The 17,472-nt window shown below is 47.8% G+C and overlaps 1 protein-coding gene across 1 annotated transcript in view; it reads right to left on the reverse strand.

Annotated features, from left to right (window-relative positions):
• The window catches only part of Pc (pyruvate carboxylase), a 113,471-nt gene extending 100,101 nt beyond the window's left edge, over positions 1-13,370 (reverse strand). Inside the window, exon 1 of the mRNA XM_042675781.1 lies at positions 13,347-13,370. The gene's annotated coding sequence lies outside the window, so the exon portion shown is untranslated. The remainder of the gene's footprint in view (positions 1-13,346) is intronic.
• Positions 13,371-17,472: the final 4,102 nt, after the last annotated feature.

Consider the following 17,472-nt stretch of genomic DNA (forward strand, 5'->3'; position numbering starts at 1 on the left):
GACCATGACAGAAAGGCAACTCCACATCTGTTCATTAGCTAAGATCCAATCGCTAACAAGAATTTGCTGGCAAGGGCCCCTTCAAAGACACTGAAGGTTGGGGATAGGTCAAGTTCTCATCATTCCTGAGGGATGAACTGAAGAGCAAGAGGAAGAGCATATAATAGTTCCAGTTGCCAGAATTTCTTGGTAACCAACTCTCAATGAAGCAAGAAAAAGTTCTAACCCTCCCCCCGCCCCCCCCCCACACACACTTTTTCCTATCTTGAACTCAAGGTCTCTTACTTGGTGGGTAGGTGACCTACCACTTAAGCTACCAGCTCTTTTTTTGCAGTGTTTATTTATTTATTTATTTTTGTGTCATGGGGCCAGAGCTCTGGGCCTGGGCACTGTCCCTGAGCTCTTCAGCTCAAGGCTAACGCTCTACTACTTGAGCCACAAGGCCTCTTCCAGCTTTTTCTGCTTACGTGGTACTGAGGAATTGAACCCAGGGCCTCATGAATGCAAGGCAAGCACTGAGCCACCTTCCTGGCCCCTGCAGTGATTATTTTTGAGATAGAGTCTCACTTTTTGCCCAGGACTATGCCTGTTCCACAGTCTTTTATGTGTGCCCATCCTGGGCTTGAACTCAGGACTTGGGCACTGTCTTTGAGCTTTTTTTTTTTTTTTTTTGCCAAGGCTAGTGTTCTACCACTTGAGACATAGCTCAACTTCTGGGGTTTTTTTGTTTGTTTATTTTTTAGCAGTTTATTGGAGACATGAATCTCGCAGACTTTCCTGCCCCAGCTGGCTTTGAATCGTGCTTCTCAGATCTCAGCCTCCTGAGCAGCTAGGACTAAACACATGAGCTCCTGGCATCCAGCAATCCTCCTATTTTATGCCCCCCTCCCTGCTAGGATGACAGGCACACACCATTATGACTAGTTACTGGTTGAGCGGAAGGAGGGGAAAATCTCACAAACTTTGTTGAGGCTGGCTTTGAACTATGATCTTTGGTCTCAGTCTCTCAAGCAGAAAGGTTAAAGGCATGAACCACAAGTATCTAGTTCCTTTTCCCTTTTTGTTTTAAGCCAGTCCTGTTCTTGAACTCTGGGCCTGGGTACTGTTCCTGGGCTTCTTTTGCTCAAGACTAGTGCTCTAGGGGCTGGGGAGGTGGCTTAGTGGTAAAGTGCTCACCTATGCTTGCATGAAGCTCTGAGTTCAATTCCTCAGTCCCACATACACAGAAAAAGCCAGAAGTGGTACTGTGGCTTAAGTGGTAGAGTGCTAGCCTTGAGCAAAAGAAGCTCAGAAACAGTGCCCAGGCCCTGAGTTTAAGTCCCAGGACTGGCTAAAAAAAAAAAAAAAAAAAGACTAGTGCTCTACCACTTGAGTCAAGTGGCACTTCCAGCTTTTCCTGGGCAGTATATTAGAGATAAGAGTCTCACAGACTTTCCTGCCCAGGCTGGCTTCAAACCACGATCCTCAGATCTCAGCCTCCTGAGTAGCTAGGACTTTTCCCTTTTAAAAAAAAAATAAAAAAAGATTTAAGAAACCAGGAAACTGAGAGATCTTTGCTTGGAAGACTAGGATTCAAATTCTATCACTGCCTGATCACTGACATGATTTTACAACTAATCTTTGGTCAAACAAAGATTCAAAAGATATACAGAACCCTATTTTTATGTTTGAATTCTAACTATTTTGTGGGCATAGTATGTAGAAATGAAGCTGTAGATAGATTAATTGAATCCACTCCAATAGTTTACTATCTGTAGGAGAATAGTAGTTCACCAGAAGACACTTCTATCTAGGGCATATGGCCGTAGGACTGACCATCTCCATATGGAGACAAATGGCAATAGATTGGGAATTTAAGTGCAAAGATCTGGTTTTATTGAGGCCAGGGGTTCCTTGGATTACTTCATCCAATTGAGAAAGAAATACCAAAAGTTGCTTAGGAAAGAAATAATATGAGATCATGTAATTCTTTTCTTATTAAGTTTTTTAATCCCAGAAAGATATAGGATCATGCAGAGATACACTAAAGAAAATTAAAACAGTAGCATTTATAATTGTAATTATAAATCTGTGAACTGGGTACTAGTGGCTCCCACCTGTAATCCTAGCTACTCAGGAGGCTGAGATCTGAGGATTACGGTTCAAAGCCAGCACAGGCAAGAAAGTCCGTGAGACTTTTTTTTTTTTTGTCAGTCGTGGGGCTTGAACTCTGGGCCTGGGCGCTGTCCCTCAGCTCTTCAGCTCAAGGCAAGTGTTCTACCACTTGAGCCACAGCGCCACTTCCTGTTTTCTGGTGGTTTATTGGAGATAGGAGTCTCACAGTCTCTCCTGCCCGGGCTGGCTTTGAACCGAGATTCTCAGATCTCAGCCTCCTGAGTAGCTAGGATTACAGGCGTGAGCCACCAGCGCCCGGCAGTCCGTGAGACTTTTATCTCCAATGAACCACTAGAAAACTGGAAGTGATGCTATGGCTCAAAATGGTAGACTGCTAGCCTTGATCAAAAAAAGCTGAGCCAGAACTCAATATGTTGAGTTCAAGCCCCAGTACTGGGAGAAAAAGAAAATCTGTAGTTGAATATTGTGGCTTACTCTTGAAATCCTAGATACTTAGGAAAGTGGTTCCCAGCCAGCCTGAGCAATGAATTCCTAAAACCCCATCTCTTTTTTTTTCTTCTTTTGTGAAATTTGATCTTAATCAATAAAAACTTGGATATGGTGGCACACATAACCTATCATCCCAACTATGCAATAGGAGAAATCATGGCCCAAACCCAAATAACTAAAGCAGCTGGGCACCAATAGCTCACACCTATAATTCTAGCTATTGACGTCTAAAAGATCATGGCTCCAAGCTAGCCCAGATACAAAAGCACATGAGACTATCTTCAAAATAGGACAGAGCTGGGTTAGAGGGAGGCCTGGCTCAAAGTAGTACAGTACCAGCCAAGAAAGCAAGATGAACAGGCAAGGCACGGAGTTCAAACCCCAGTATCAGCAAAGAAAGGAGGAAGGAAGGAAGGAAGGAAGGAAGGAAGGAAGGAAGGAAGGAAGGAAGGAAGGAAGGAAGGAAGGAAGGAAGGAAGGCAGGCAGGCAGGCAGGCAGGCAGGGAGGGAGGGAGGGAGGGAGGGGGGAGGGAGGGAGGGAGGAAGGAAAAAAAGAAAGAAAGAAAGGAAGGAAGGAAGGAAGGAAGGAAGGAAAGAAAAAGCCGAGCACTGGTGGCTCACGCCTATAATCCTAGCAACTCAGGAGGCTAAGATCTGAGGATCTCGGTTCAAAGCCAGCCCAGGCAGGAAAGTCCATGAGACTCTTATCTCCAATAAACAACTAGAAAACTGGAAGTGGCGCTGTGGCTCAAGCAGTAGAGCGCTCACCTTGAGCTGAAGAGCTCAAGGACAGCACCCAAGCCCAGAGTTCAAGCCCCACGACCGACAAAAAAGAAAGAAAGAAAGAAAGGAAGGAAGGAAGGAAGGGAGGGAGGGAGGGAGGGAGGGAGGGAAGGAGGGAGGGAGGGAAGGGAAGGGAAGGAAGGGAAGGAAGGAGAGAGAGAGAGAGAGAGAGAGAGAAAGAAAGAAAGAAAGAAAGAAAGAAAGAAAGGAAGGAAGGAAGGAAGGAAGGAAGGAAGGAAGGAAGGAAGGAAGGAAGGAAGGAAGGAAGGAAGGAAGGAAGGAAGGAAGGAAGGAAACTACAATGCTTAAATGGTAGAGCATCTGCCTAGTAAGAACATAGCTCTGGGTTCAAACTCTAGTACTATCAGTTGGTAGAGCACTAGCCAATAAGCAAAAGTGTCAGGTAACAAGTTCAAGTCTTGGTCTTGAACAGAAAAAAAAAAGGAGAAAAATCTGTGAAGTAGGGATATTTGGGGCTCAGTATAGGTCATGTGCTAGCATGCACAAGATCCTTGGTTCCATTCCTAACCTTCTCTCCTTTGGGAAAAAGTTCATAATCTTTTACTCCCTGCTCCCTAGTATAGGGAATCAACCCAGGACTTTGCACATGCTAGGCAAACACTCTACCACTACCCAGCCAGCCAGCCACATCTGTTACATTGTGTACTTTACTGTTTAAGGGAAATTGGTCAGAGCAACAAAACATTTTAAAATTATTTTTATTATTCTGAAGTATGCTATAAATATTATCAATTCAGCATGTCAATTATGTGCACAACATATCTTTATCAATGTCATCCCTTCTATCATTCTCCCACAAATCAGTTTGTTTTTGGGTCCAGTTGTGGGGCCTGAACTCTGAGCCTGGGCGCTGTCCCTCAGCTCTTGAGCTCAAGGCTAGCGCTCTATCACTTGAGCCACAACGCCGCTTCCGGCTTTTTTCTTTTTGCTTATGTGGTGCTGAGGAATCGAACCCAGGGCCTCAGGCATGCAAGGCAAGCACTCTACCACTGAGCCACCTTCCCAGCCCCCACAAATCAGTTTGAAGATTCCAATTAAAGGGGCTCAAATGGTAGAGTGCTTGCCAAGGAAGCTCAGGGCCCTAGATTCAACCCCCAACATTGAAGTAGGGTGAAGAGGTGGGGGGATAATCCCCATTAAAACATGCAGCTAGATTTGGGATTTTAGGTAGGAATTTTACCAAGTTTAAAATCAGTATTGGCAGGTAGCAAATAAGCACATGAAAAGAAGCTAAACATCATTAGTCACTAGGGAAACCAAAATTGAAACCATAGTGAGATACCACTATAAACCTTCTTAAATAGCTAGTTAAAAAGGCTGACCATACCCAGCACTGAGGAAGGCAGACAGGGGCTGAACTCTCATATGCTGCAGGTAGGACCACAAAATAGTATAAACACTTTAAAAGGAGCTGCGGGCAGAGCTTAAGAGGCAGAATGCCTGCTTAGCAAGCACAAGGACCTGGGTTCAAGCCCCAGTACCACAATGGAAAAAAAAAAAAAGGTTAGCAATTTCAGTTACAGTTTCAGTTACACTGAACTATGGTATAAACTAGCCACTCTCCTAGCTATTTGCCAACAAGAAAAGAAAATAGGCTAGGTGCTCGTGGCTCATGCCTATAATCCTAGCTACTCAGGAGGCTGAAATCTGAGGATCTGCAGCTCAAAGCCAGCATGGGCAGGAAAATCCGTGAAACTCCTATCTCCAATTCACCACCAGAAAACCAGAAATGGCTCTGTGACTAAGTGGTAGAACGCTAGCCTTGAGCAAAAGTGCTCAGGCACAGCACCCAGGCCTTGAGTTCATGCCCCAGACCAATGAAAAAAAAAGAAAGATAGAAAGGACGGAAGGAAGAAAGAAAGAAAAAAGTGTCCATACAAAGACTTGTACACATTCACTGTAACTTTATAATTGACAAAAAAGGGAAGCAGCTGAGATAAATGACTAACAGGTGTACAAATAAATTGTGTGATATTCACATAATGGAATAATTACTCAGCAACAAGGGAATAAAAGAAGGCAGATAAAACAACACATACTCCATGAATCCATTCATGGAAAATTCCCCAAAATGCAAACTGACTTATAGTAAGTAGAAGCAGTTTAATGGTTATCTGGGAATGAGGGAGGCACAGTGGAAAGAGCTTTCCAGTGTATGTACTGTCTAGACTGTGGTAAGGGTTTCACAGGTGCACACATTTGCTAAAACTTACCAAACTGTACAGAGTATATAGAGTTTATTATGCAAATAACACCTCAGTAGCTGATTTAGGAATAAAATATAAAGCTGGACAGAGAAAAATTAAGGATCAGCTTAATTTATTCAATTTATAGGAATTACATAATTTACAGGCAATTGGAAAAAGTATTAAAATAATTAAAAGACGGTAACGGCAATTTATAAATTCAATTAAAAATTTCAAATTAGTCTAATTAGGTGTTCAGATAGAGCCAGCATTCATCAAAAGGACCTCTGAAGTGATTGTTAAACTTTCTAGAATGTGAATAGAATGGAAAGATTTGGAGGCTATTCTTAAGATAAACTTAAAAATCCAAGGAGAAGGAAGAACTAGATTTTAAATTTTTTCAACTTTAACAAATTGAAAATCAACTTTTTCCAGTTAAAGGCACTTCTTGAATAATCTTTGCATTACTCAGAGGCAGGGGTGGGGTATGGCATCTAGAACCCCACCTAGACATGCCACTCACAGGTCACCCGAAATTCACCCTCTTGGGCTCTCAGGTTGTCAGTTTCCTCATCTGTAAAAGAGGAATGATTCCCAGAATAAATAATATGATTAATCATTTACTATGAATAAACTTCATATTGATGCACAGCAGATTGCTAAAGAAAGTACTCAGGCAGAAAGTGAGCAGAGGGTAAGAATGAGCGGCACAATAGCTTACTGCCTAACTGCTGACCTCCTAGTCCCTGGGCTGACTAGTGACAGACAGGAAAAAGGGGAACCCACGCGCAGCTCCATGTCTAGGCATGACTCAGCACAGCCAGGACACGGAATTTTCCGCAGCCTCAGCCTCAGCCTCAGATGTCATGCTGCATGTGGGTCAGGAGAGGAGCAGCACTAGGAGCCTGGCCCATTCCCCAAGCAGATAGTGGAAATGGCCTTTGCCAGTCTCCTGACATCCCAGGCCCCACCCCTGCCCTGGCAGCAAACCAGGACAAAGAGGTAATAGGAGAGCTTGTGGCTGAGGTGGGCTGTTAGGATCAGGGGTTTTGCCTTCAGGGGGAGGACTTAACAATAACAACAGCCACATCCACCTCCCTCAGAGATTACCCAAGAGAAAGCTACAGAGGGGTAGCTCCCCCCCCCCCCCAAGATGACAGAGCCTTGGTTACTGTAACTAAGGAAAGCTCAGGGGAATCAGCAGGGCCTTGGGAACTGATGAGCTGAACTGAAGAGAAACCAGATGACCCTGGGAGAAGAGGCCTCTTCTTGGGGATTAAATTTTCCTTCTAGGGCCATGGTGGCTCACATCTGTAATCCTACCTACCTACCTACTTAGGAAGCTGAGATCTGAAGATCAAGATTCAAAGTCAACCTAGGCAAAAAAAAAAAAAAATCTAAGATACTCCAAATAACCAGCAAAATAACAACAACAAAATAGAAGTAAAGGTGTGGCTCAAGTGGTATAGTGCCAGTCTTGAGCAGATGAAGTTAAGCAAGAATGTGAGGCCCTTGCCAGGCACTAGTGGCTCATACCTATAATCCTAGCTACTCAGGAGGCTTCGATCTGAGGATCATGGTTTGAAGCCAGCCAGGGCAGGAAAGTCTGTGAGACTCTTATGTCCACCAAAAAGCCAGAAATGAAGCTGTGGCTCAAGAGATAAAGCACTAGCCTTGAGCCAAAAATTTCAGAGACAGAGCCCAGGCCCTGAGATCAAGCCCAGGTCTGGCACACACACGTAGACATAAACAGAGACACAGAGACACAGAGACACACAGACAGACAGACACACACACACACACACACACACACACACAAGCAATAGGTTATAAATGGCAGCACAGCCTAGGCACCAGACAGAGGAAGAAAGGACAATTCCACCTTTACCTCCTTGTCACTGTGACTGGCAGAGGTGGAAAACACATGCCAAGTGTTTTTACAACTAACTAGCTGGCAGAGCCGCCTCTCATGTCCCAGACGCATGCTTCCTTGAATCCCTCCCAGCCCTGCGGTGGGTCAAGCCTTACCGCCCTCCTGCCCAGCTTCCCAAGCCACATCCTTCCACAAGTAGGGCCGCCTGCTACAGCTGGCCAGCTGCCAACTGAGCCCAGTCGGGAGTCAGATGTTACTTGTCCGTGAAAACCAAGAAAATGCGGAGACCAAGCTAACAGGAAGATTTCAAAACTCAGAGCATGCCTTTTGTACTGATCAGACATGCCAGGACTTCCATGGGCATTGCCGCTGCTGGCAGTGACCCCGGAAACCCACTGGTCTAGTTGCAGACAGACGACTTACCTTTATAAGTGTCCTGTGGGTCTCTTCCAAAGCCAGAAGCTATCTAAAGAAAAAATAAAATAGCCTCATTTATCAGAGCAGTCCCCAAAGATCGGAGTTAGAACTCAGAGAAGAACTGCTTGTTGGCTTCTAGCTCAGAGGGGCCATGAGGACAGCAAAAGGCTGGAAGTATAACCAGCTTTGTTGTCCAGCTACCTGGGCCCCAGACCTTGATGCTCTGCTTGGTTCCTCATCTGTAAAATGGGAACAGAAACAATGTCCACTTCCCAGGCTCTAGATAGTGCCTGATGAGCTAACACAAAGGACACATTCTGACTCTGATCAGCATGGGTGACAATAAACATTTAAGGCAAACCCTTGTCCAAAACCACTGCACAAGAACAGAAAGTTCCAGAAAGAGTTCTTGTTTTAGCTAAAGTACCTTCTCTTCCTGCCCACCTCATTTGGCCCCAGATCCACTTTCTCCCTATGGCCTGGCCTCTAATCCTCCGTCACTACCTGTGCTCCTGTTTCTTGGACTCTGGTTTCTGTCTCAGGATGCAACATGACACTAATAAGCAACTGTCTAATGGGATCTGAGATGTCTCTGGCTCCCCAACCTATTCCTCAGAGCCCTGAGGTTTCATGCAGAAACCCATCCTGCCATGCCTAAGAGCACAGCCCAAGTTCTGGCCCATAGGAGCCCAGAGTGTTTGACCACTTTTTGGACTTTACAGATTGCTTCTTTTCACACTGTAAGACAGCTGTGAGACAGCTGAAATGACTGGTCAATAAACACCAAATGGAAACAGACCAGCAAGCTGTCAAAGGCATTGAATCCATGTTCACAGAAAACCAGTTGCCTTCGTAGATTATGTCAAGGCTGAAATTCAATGTTTGGGGCACTCATTCAATCAAGTCTTTATTGAGTGCACGCCTTGCACAACGATCTATGCAAGAAGATACAGGCTCTGCCTAAAAAGTGCCAAAAAGCAAATTAAGTTCCTGGGGCCAATTTTGAAACAGATGACACCTGATAGGCCCCCAAGCAGAGAGCCTAGGGCCAATTCCAGTCATGCCATTTACTAGCCTTGTGACTCAGTATACACTCTCTGTGCATATGTGACACACACAGTGCATTCAGGTTAGCTTTTATTATTAACAAGAATAAATCATTATTTATCATCATTACTATTAAAAGAGAGAGCGGGGCTGGGAAGGTGGCTCAGTGGTAAAGCACTTGCCTTGAATGCCTAAGGCCCTGGGTTCGATTCCTCAGCACCACATAAAGAAAAAAGCTGGAAGTGGCACTGTGGCTCAAGTGGTAGAGCATTGGCCTTGAGCTGAAGAGCTGAGGGACAGCACCCAGGCCCAGAGTTCAGGCCCCACAACCAGACCACAAAAAAATAAAATAAAAGAGAGAGCCCCCATCCAACTAATAGGTTTGGCGATGCTTAATATAGTCAAGCCCTGAGTCTTAAAGAATTTTTATAGGACAAGATTAGCAGTCAGGCTCTGCAGGAAACAAGTCACCAAAAGCAGAGGAGGGTAAGAAGCAAGTTTGGGGGGAACAGTGAATAGTCTCATGGGGAACTAAAGCAGAAGTGACCTATGAGGCCAATGGAAGAAAGGATTAGAGTCCTGAATGCCAAGCTGAGGCAAGCTTCCATTAAATAAGAGGAATGAATTATTCTTTGTCAGTTTCCCATTTTCCACTATTAGTCCCTCCTCCTTTGTCCAAGCATCACTGGCTGACACTAAGGCAGCGAAAAATAAACAGGGGGTAATCTTCAATCGGGCCCAGGTGAGATTTCAGTAGGGCGCAAGCATATCCTACTTCTATGAGGACTGTCTCTGAATGAGAAGTTAGCCCAGCCTAGTACTTCTGCAATACAAAGAGTAGGGCCTATTCAGAAGAGAGTAAAGAAGAGCTGGGATGGGACTCAGTGGTAGAGCACTTGCCTACTATGCCCAAGACCCTCGATTCAATCCCCAGCACTGAAGAAAAACAAAAAGTTTGAGCCAGACATCATGGCACATGCCTGTGATCTCAGCAATGGAAAGACTAAGCAGAAGGTTAGCAATTGGAGAGGCCTGACTACACAGGTGGATATTATTAGGAGGCAGCCAAAAAAAAAAAACCAAACAAACAAGAAAAAGGTCCACATTATCTTCCATGAAGCTTGAATAAGAGGCTTATAGCTCACACACAAAGCGTTCGGGAGAGATGGGACTTCTTCCCAAACTTACTGAGCTGTCATTGCTGCTGACCATCTCTTCTCAGCTTCTACCCTTCTCACCTTACTGGCTCTCAATTTGAGCCATTTCTAACTTGTCCCCAGTGCTGTGTTAGGAACCGAGGACTCAGCAGAGAAGGATGAAGACAGCTATTGCGTGGAATGAGAGACATGGGTCTGAGGTCCAGCCCTGTCATTGGGCTCAGGGCCTCCTGAGCATGTTGCTGGAACCCAGCACATGGCCTGGGGTACTGGAAGGGAGAGAGGAAGAAAGCATGGAGCAGGACACCAAGAGGGCAGCAGCCTGTATCACTACATCAAAGGCAGAAAGGGCCAGATGTGGGCCACCAGGACAACCTTTTCATGGGGAGATCTTAGAGATAGAATTAGCACAGCTAATTAGCTCAACCAGGCTGCATACAGCAGGCTTCTGTAAGGGGAGCCAAGGAGAAGGGTTCACTGGGGTAATCTAACATTAAGCAACCACAGTAAGCAAAGCCCCTGGGCAGAGCATAGGGCAACCATAAAGAAACAAAAGAATAGGCTAGAGTGTAGTTCAGTGGTAGAGGCATGATTGAAGCAGGCTCAAGGCCCTGGGTTCAATCCCCAGGACGAAAATGTAAAAAGGGATGGCCGTTCTTAAAGCGCTTACCAGAACACCAACGGATACAACCTATAGTTCAAGTCTACTGCTTAGGCCTTCAAAGTCAAGCCAAACACCTAGCGACCTTTAGATCGGATCTCACTTCCTCGCTGACTCACAAACGCTATTGTCCTCACTTGGTTACCTTTTCTACCCAGTGGCCAACCAGATTTCTCACATCCAACTGAGAAATACTATTTCCTCCATAGTCTCCCTCCACCTTCCAGGACTTCCTCTTGCAGGTTCTGGCTGATTGAAATTCACTCCCCTTCATAATAAAACCTCTAATCAAGCTGGGTGCTGGTTGCTCACGCCTGTAATCCTAGCTACTCAGGAGATTAAGAACTGAGAATCATGGTTCAAAGCCAGCCCAGGGAAGGAAAGTCCATGAAACTTTTTTTGGGGGGGGGGAGGGGAGGGGGGGGTCCGGTCGTGGGGCCTGAACTCTGGGCTTGGGCACTGTCCCTCAGCTCTTCAGCTCAAGGCTAGGCTCTACCACTTGAGCCACAGTGCCACTTCCGGCTTTTTTTCTTTTTGCTTATGTGGTGCTGAAGAATCGAACCCAGGGCCTCATGCATGCAAGGCAAGCGCTCTACCACTGAGCCACCTTCCCAGCTTCCGTGAGACTCTTATCTCCAATTAACCACCAGAAAACTGGAAGTGGCGCTGTGGGTCAAGTGGTAGAGTGCTAGCGTTGAGCTGCAGCTAAGGGACTGCGCCCAGGCCCAGACTTCAAGCCCCACGACTGACCCAAAAACAAAATAAACAAACAAAAAACCCACACACAAAATTCTAATCACTGCTGCTTCGCTTTTGATGCTGCCAGCAGCATCAAAAAAGAGATTTGCCACACAATTCCTCCATGAAGCCTGCTCCAATCCATGCCCTTCAAGTCCAGCCCAGCCCATTTCCCTTCTCCCAAGCTTTTACATGTGGTCTGTCCTGCTTTTGGGGACTCTACTGAACTCCACTGAACTTCCTTTCTTCCTCTGGACTGTACCTTGCCTACACGTGCTCTCTACAAACATCTGTAGTATGTCCATTTGTAGCTCAGGTTTTATTTTTCTCTCCTCCAACCAGTTTGTCGGTAATTCTAAGACAAAGGATTAGCCTCAGCACTTAGGTCAGCTCTCAGCACCCAGTGTAGGTCTCTGCAAATAGTAAATGCACAAGAGGATATAATTAAGAGTTCAAGAGTTACGATGAAGAGCCAACAAACAGAAAGTTGGAAGTGCAAAGCTCAGCACAAGCCCCCCAGGCACAAGTATGTGCCTTACATACAGGAAAAGGGTAACATGGGAAAGGCCAGCCAAGGCTGTTGGTGGCACTGGGTAAGAGGGAAGGCACATGGCTGACCCTGGGGACTCTGGTGATGGAGCAAGTGCTGCCGCTTCTTGGCACCTGTTTTCGCAGCTGCAATATGTGAATGATAAGCCCTGGCTTATCTCTCTAATAAAATGTAATCAATTTTTTTAAAGAATGTCAAAAGTATCAGGCGCCAGTGCGCACCTCTGTAATCCTAACTACTTAAGAGGCTGAGATCTGAGGACCACAGTTCCAAGCTAGCTCAGGCAGGAAAGTCCATGAGACTCTTTTATGTCCAATTAACCACCAAAAGGCCAGAAATGGAGCTGAAGCTGTGGCTCAAGTAGCAGAGCGCCAAGTTTGAATGAAAAAGCTAAGGGACAGCACTCAGGCCCTGAGTTCAAGTCCCCGTTACCGGCGCACAAACACACATATACACAGGATACGTCAGAGCTGCCCGGAACTTGGCTTAATTCCGTAGTGTGAGATGAGGAAAGAGCTCTCTAAAAGTAAAACTACTTGTACAAAGTACACAGGGTAACATGCTGGGAGGAACCTGCAGGGCAGGTCCTAAAAGCCAAGGATCCTGACTCCTTGCCCCAGGAGAGCCTTGCTGAGTCAACTTCATAGACTGAAAAAGGGAAAAAAAAAAAAAGGCGGGGGGAAAAGCCAAGACAGCAGGAAAGTAACAGGCCGGGCCAACCTCAGACGAATCCCTGCTTCAGGGCACCTGCACCAACATGTGACAGGGACGTTGCCTGGCGCATCCTCCGGCAACAAGGACAACCCTCCCTTCACGCCCGGGCTCTGCCACCGCCAACCTGATGGGGACAACCACGGTGGCCGGTTCTAACAGACTTGGGGCTCCAGGCCTCGGGGGGCCGGGCGCGGGGCCGGGGAGGGCTCGGCGCGTCAGTTTCTACACCTGCAAAATGGGCCGGAGCGCAAGACCAACGCCACCGGCGGCCGCCGTGGGGGCGGGACACGCCGGCGCGGCGCGGGAGCGGTGCCGAACGGACCGGGGTCGTGGGGAGCCGCACGACGCGGGCAGAGGAGGGGGGCGGGTCCGCACCGGCCGGGTCCCCGGCGGGAGGGGGAGGAACGGCGCACGTCGTGCCGCGTCGCGTCGCGCGCCGCCCGCCGCCGTCTCCTCCAGCCGTCACTCGCGAAGCCCGCGTCGCCTTTGCGCGCGCGACCCTTACATAAGCGTCCCTGACGGCGGCGCCGGTGCACGCCCACCCGTTCCGACCCGCCGCAGGAAGAGGAAGGTGCGCAGCGCCGCGGACACTCACCTCCGCCCTGCCGCTGCAAATCGTCGCCGCCGCCGCCTCTCAAGCCGCTGCCTCCACTGACAGGGAACAGCTGCGGTCTCCGCGCAACCGAACTTGCTGCAGTCCCAGCCCCGCCTCCCTGACTTCCTATTGGCTTAGGCAGCCCAACCCCTCCTGGTATTGGGCAATCCACTCCGTCACTCACCGCTCCCCCAGTCAGGACTCCTCCCTGCGCCCGCCTACTCGTCGCGTTTAAGCCTTGGCGCCCCACGTCAACCCCGCCCCTCGCGTCCCTGGTGGGCCTCTGGATTGGTAGAAAAACGGAGAAAGCCCTCCCCCGTCGCGCCACCGCCTACTCCCTTGTCTCCCGAGCCTCACGTGGGCTGCCCGGCTTGGCGGCGGTCCGCAATAGGCGGAAGTTGCCGGTCGCCTGCGCGTTCTGATTGGCTGCTGGCGGGGGTGGGGACGTGCGATTCATTCACTGGTGTAGCACGTGTCTCCTCAAACCGCAAGCATAACAGACCCGCTGGGGCTCGGGCGTCCGGGCCACACGGCCGCACACGTTAGCAGAAGCAGAACGGAAAGGACTGACAGAGGGACCGACGAGCGCGCTACAGGAGCAAGGAGAGCGCGACCTGCATCCCTTAGCAGCTGCGCGGGTGGTGATGGTGGTCTGGAGTCCGCCCCTGTGTGACCTTGGACGAGCAGCTTCACGTCTCTGAGTTCAGTTTCCCAATCTGCAAAGGTCAGCCGCTCAGCACTAGGCTTCGAAGCCTGGTTGAGATTGGCAAGGAAAGCTCCAGAAATTGGGTTCTGTGCCAACCAAGGGAGAGGGAAGAGGCCAAAACAACCGCAACTCCTGTCTTCCACTGAAAGGAGACCGGACAATAATTAAAATACACATAACATAGCAATCGGGCGCGGATTTATATAAAAATAATCTGCTTCCAGGCAGGGGGGTCAGGGGCTGTGAGAATGTCATAATAACTAGAAAACGTGGAGCATGGAGAGGGACTACAACTTTTCTCTTCTTGGACTTGGTTAAAAATTTGTGACTCCAGACTTTCCTTCCTTCCAACTTATCTGTCAAATCTCAAAGCTGAGTGGATCCAACACTGGCATTTCAGTGGAGAATTTAAATCCCAACTTTCTAGATTCACACATTCCTGTTCAGCACCTACTATATGTCTGTGCCGTTGGGGACAGTGGTGGGCACAACCCATCCAGCCCTACCATTATGTCATAGAGTTCCACTTTCTGTTGGATGTTCTAGTCCAAAGACTTCCAACTTAACATGTGTGTGCTTGTTCTGAGGCTTGAACTAAAGGCCTGGGCACTGTCTCTGAGCTTTTGTGCTCAAGACTAGTGTTCTACCATGTGAGACACCGCTCCACTTCTAGCTTTTTTGGTGGTTAATTGGAGATAAGAGTCTCAGGGACTTTCCTGCTCATTTTGGTTTCAAACTATGATCCTCAGGGCTGGGAAGGTAGCTCAGTGGTAGTTCGCTTGCCTTGCATGCATGAGGCCCTGGTTCCATTCCTCAGCACCACATAAGCAAAAAAAGAAAAAAGCCAGAAGTGTCACTGTGGCTCAAGTGGTAGAGCGCTAGCCTTGAACTGAAGAGCTGAGGGACAGCACCCAGGCACAGAGTTCAGGCCCCATGACCGGACCCAAAAAAAAAAATCAAACTATGATCCTCAGATCTCAGCTTCCTGAGTAACTAGGGTTACAGGCATGAGCCACAGGCAGTTGGTTCCAACCAAACTTTTAGTTATTCAGAAAAGAGTTAAAGCCCTGAGACTTGAGGATGACCTATAATTTATTGATTGTCTCTGTTACTCTTCTAGAAAATATCTACCATGTGACTTCCTGTCTAATCTTCCTGCTTCATAGGTCATAAATCCCTGTGTCCTTTAAAAAGGGCAAGGCTAGAGAGGAAGGAGGATGAGGAAGAGTGACTGGGAAGGTGTCTGATCAAGGTACACTGTATGTGTATATAGACAGATCAGAATGAAATCCTTGCCAGGCACGGGGACTCACACCTGTAATCCTAGATACTCAGGAGGCTGAGATCTGAAGATTGTGGTTGAAACCAGCTTAGGCAAGAAAGTCCATGAAATTGTTATTTCTGTTTAACCACCAAAAGGCCAAAAGTGGAGCTGTGGCTCAAGTGATAGAACACCAGCTTTAAGCCAGAGTTCAGGGACAGTGCCCAGGCCCTGAGTTCAAGCCCCAGTACTGGCACAAAAAAGAGAAAGACAAAGAAAGAGAGAGAGAGAGAGAGAGAGAGAGAGAGAGAGAGAATGATGAAGGAAGGAAAAGAAAAGAGAAGGTGGACTGTGGGTCTGTCTCAAATGGTAGAGTGCCTGTCTAGCAATTGTGTAGCCCTGACTACAAACCCCAGAACCAGCAAAAATTCAAAAAAAAAGAAGGAAGAAAGAAAAAAAGAAGGAAAGAGTGAACAAGACTTCCCCAGAAGCCAAAAGTTCAGCAGGAAAGAAAGGGCCTGAGACGCTCCGCATTTAGAAGGGGAGGGAAAATTAAAAAGACAACAACCTAGAATAGACCAGATTAGGTCAGGGTGTCATCAGTGAGCTGAAAATTGTGAGGAAGAGGTTTTGGCAGAGTCCCTGGACCATATAAGGAGGAAACTGGACCTTGTCAACTGCACCCACTGGAGAAGACTGAGCTGTTTACTTCACCATCACACGGCCTCCCCGTCCCCCCCCCCCCCCCCCCCGCCTCCCCACACACACACCGAGGCCAGGGGGGATAGGACAGGCCTTGATTTCAAAACATCGTGACACCATTTCACTATATCTGAGTCATGAGAATCCAGGGAAGTCCTGACCCCATGAAAGGAGCCTTGGAGAACTTCCTGAAGAAGTCAAGGTCTAAGCTGAGAGAGACAGACAGAGATAGGGACAGAGAGGAGAGAGACAGAGACCAGAGAGAGGAGAGAGATTTCTAGTTAATTTGTCAGAGGACATAGATAAGTGGGTTCCCACAGGGGGAAGGGCCTGAGCAAGGTAGGGAGGGCAAAATGGGGTGGAGGCGCGATGAGGTCATAGAGCTCTGAGCTGCAGTGAGGACAGACAAGGACAGACAGCAAGCTCCACAAATACTCTGGGGGAAGGCTAAGTAGTTGGAAACAAAGAGATCAGGAGGATGGGGGATCCAATAAAGGGCATGAGCTCTTCAAAACGTAGAGATACTTAATGAGCCAGGAAAAGTCCACCTCTCTTAGTTTACAGCTCAGAAGCCTGGCATTGTCCTGACAGGACTGCCCAGATATGTCCGATCTACTTGTCTAGGAGGATAAAAGAGTGAATGACCAGGCTGGGCGCCAGTGGCTCATGCCTGGAATCCCAGATACTCAGGAGGCTGACATCTGAGGATCATGGTTTGAAGCCAACCCATGAGACACTTTTTTTTTTTTTGGGGGGGGGGTCCGGTCGTGGGGCCTGAACTCTGGGCCTGGGCGCTGTCCCTCAGCTCTTCAGCTCAAGGCTAGCACTCTACCACTTGAGCCACAGTGCCACTTCTGGCTTTTTTCTTTTTTTGGGGGGGTCCGGTCGTGGGGCCTGAACTCTGGGCCTGGGCGTTGTCCCTCAGCTCTTCAGCTCAAGGCTAGCGCTCTACCACTTGAGCCACAGCACCACTTCCGGCTTTTTTCTTTTTATTTATGTGGTGCTGAGGAATGGAACCCAGGGCCTCGAGCATGCAAGGCAAGCGCTCTACCACTGAGCTACCTTCCCAGCCCTTCTGGCTTTTTTCTTATGTGGTGCTGAGGAATCGAACCCAGGGCCTCAGGCATGCAAGGTAAGCGCTCTACCACTGAGCCACCTTCCCAGCCCGTGAGACACTTATTTCCAATTACCCACCAAAAAAGCTACAAGTGGAGCTGTGGATCCAGTGGTAGAGCATTAGCCTTGAGCAAAAAAAAATACATAAATAAAAAAAATAGCTCAGGGACAGCACCCAGGCTGCCCCAGGATTCACACTAATTTTTTTTTTTTTTAAGATGCCCAAATTCTGGCAACTTAAGTCTCCAGAGGGCCTGGTTGATGGCAGTTCAGAAGGGTTGAAAGACACAGCAACGACAATGACTTTTGTAAAAACTCCTACTACATCAGAAGATGGGCCA

This window comes from Dipodomys spectabilis, unplaced genomic scaffold, assembly GCF_019054845.1.
Source record: "Dipodomys spectabilis isolate Male_0828 unplaced genomic scaffold, ASM1905484v1 ptg000030l, whole genome shotgun sequence".
Classification (NCBI taxonomy): domain Eukaryota; kingdom Metazoa; phylum Chordata; class Mammalia; order Rodentia; family Heteromyidae; genus Dipodomys; species Dipodomys spectabilis.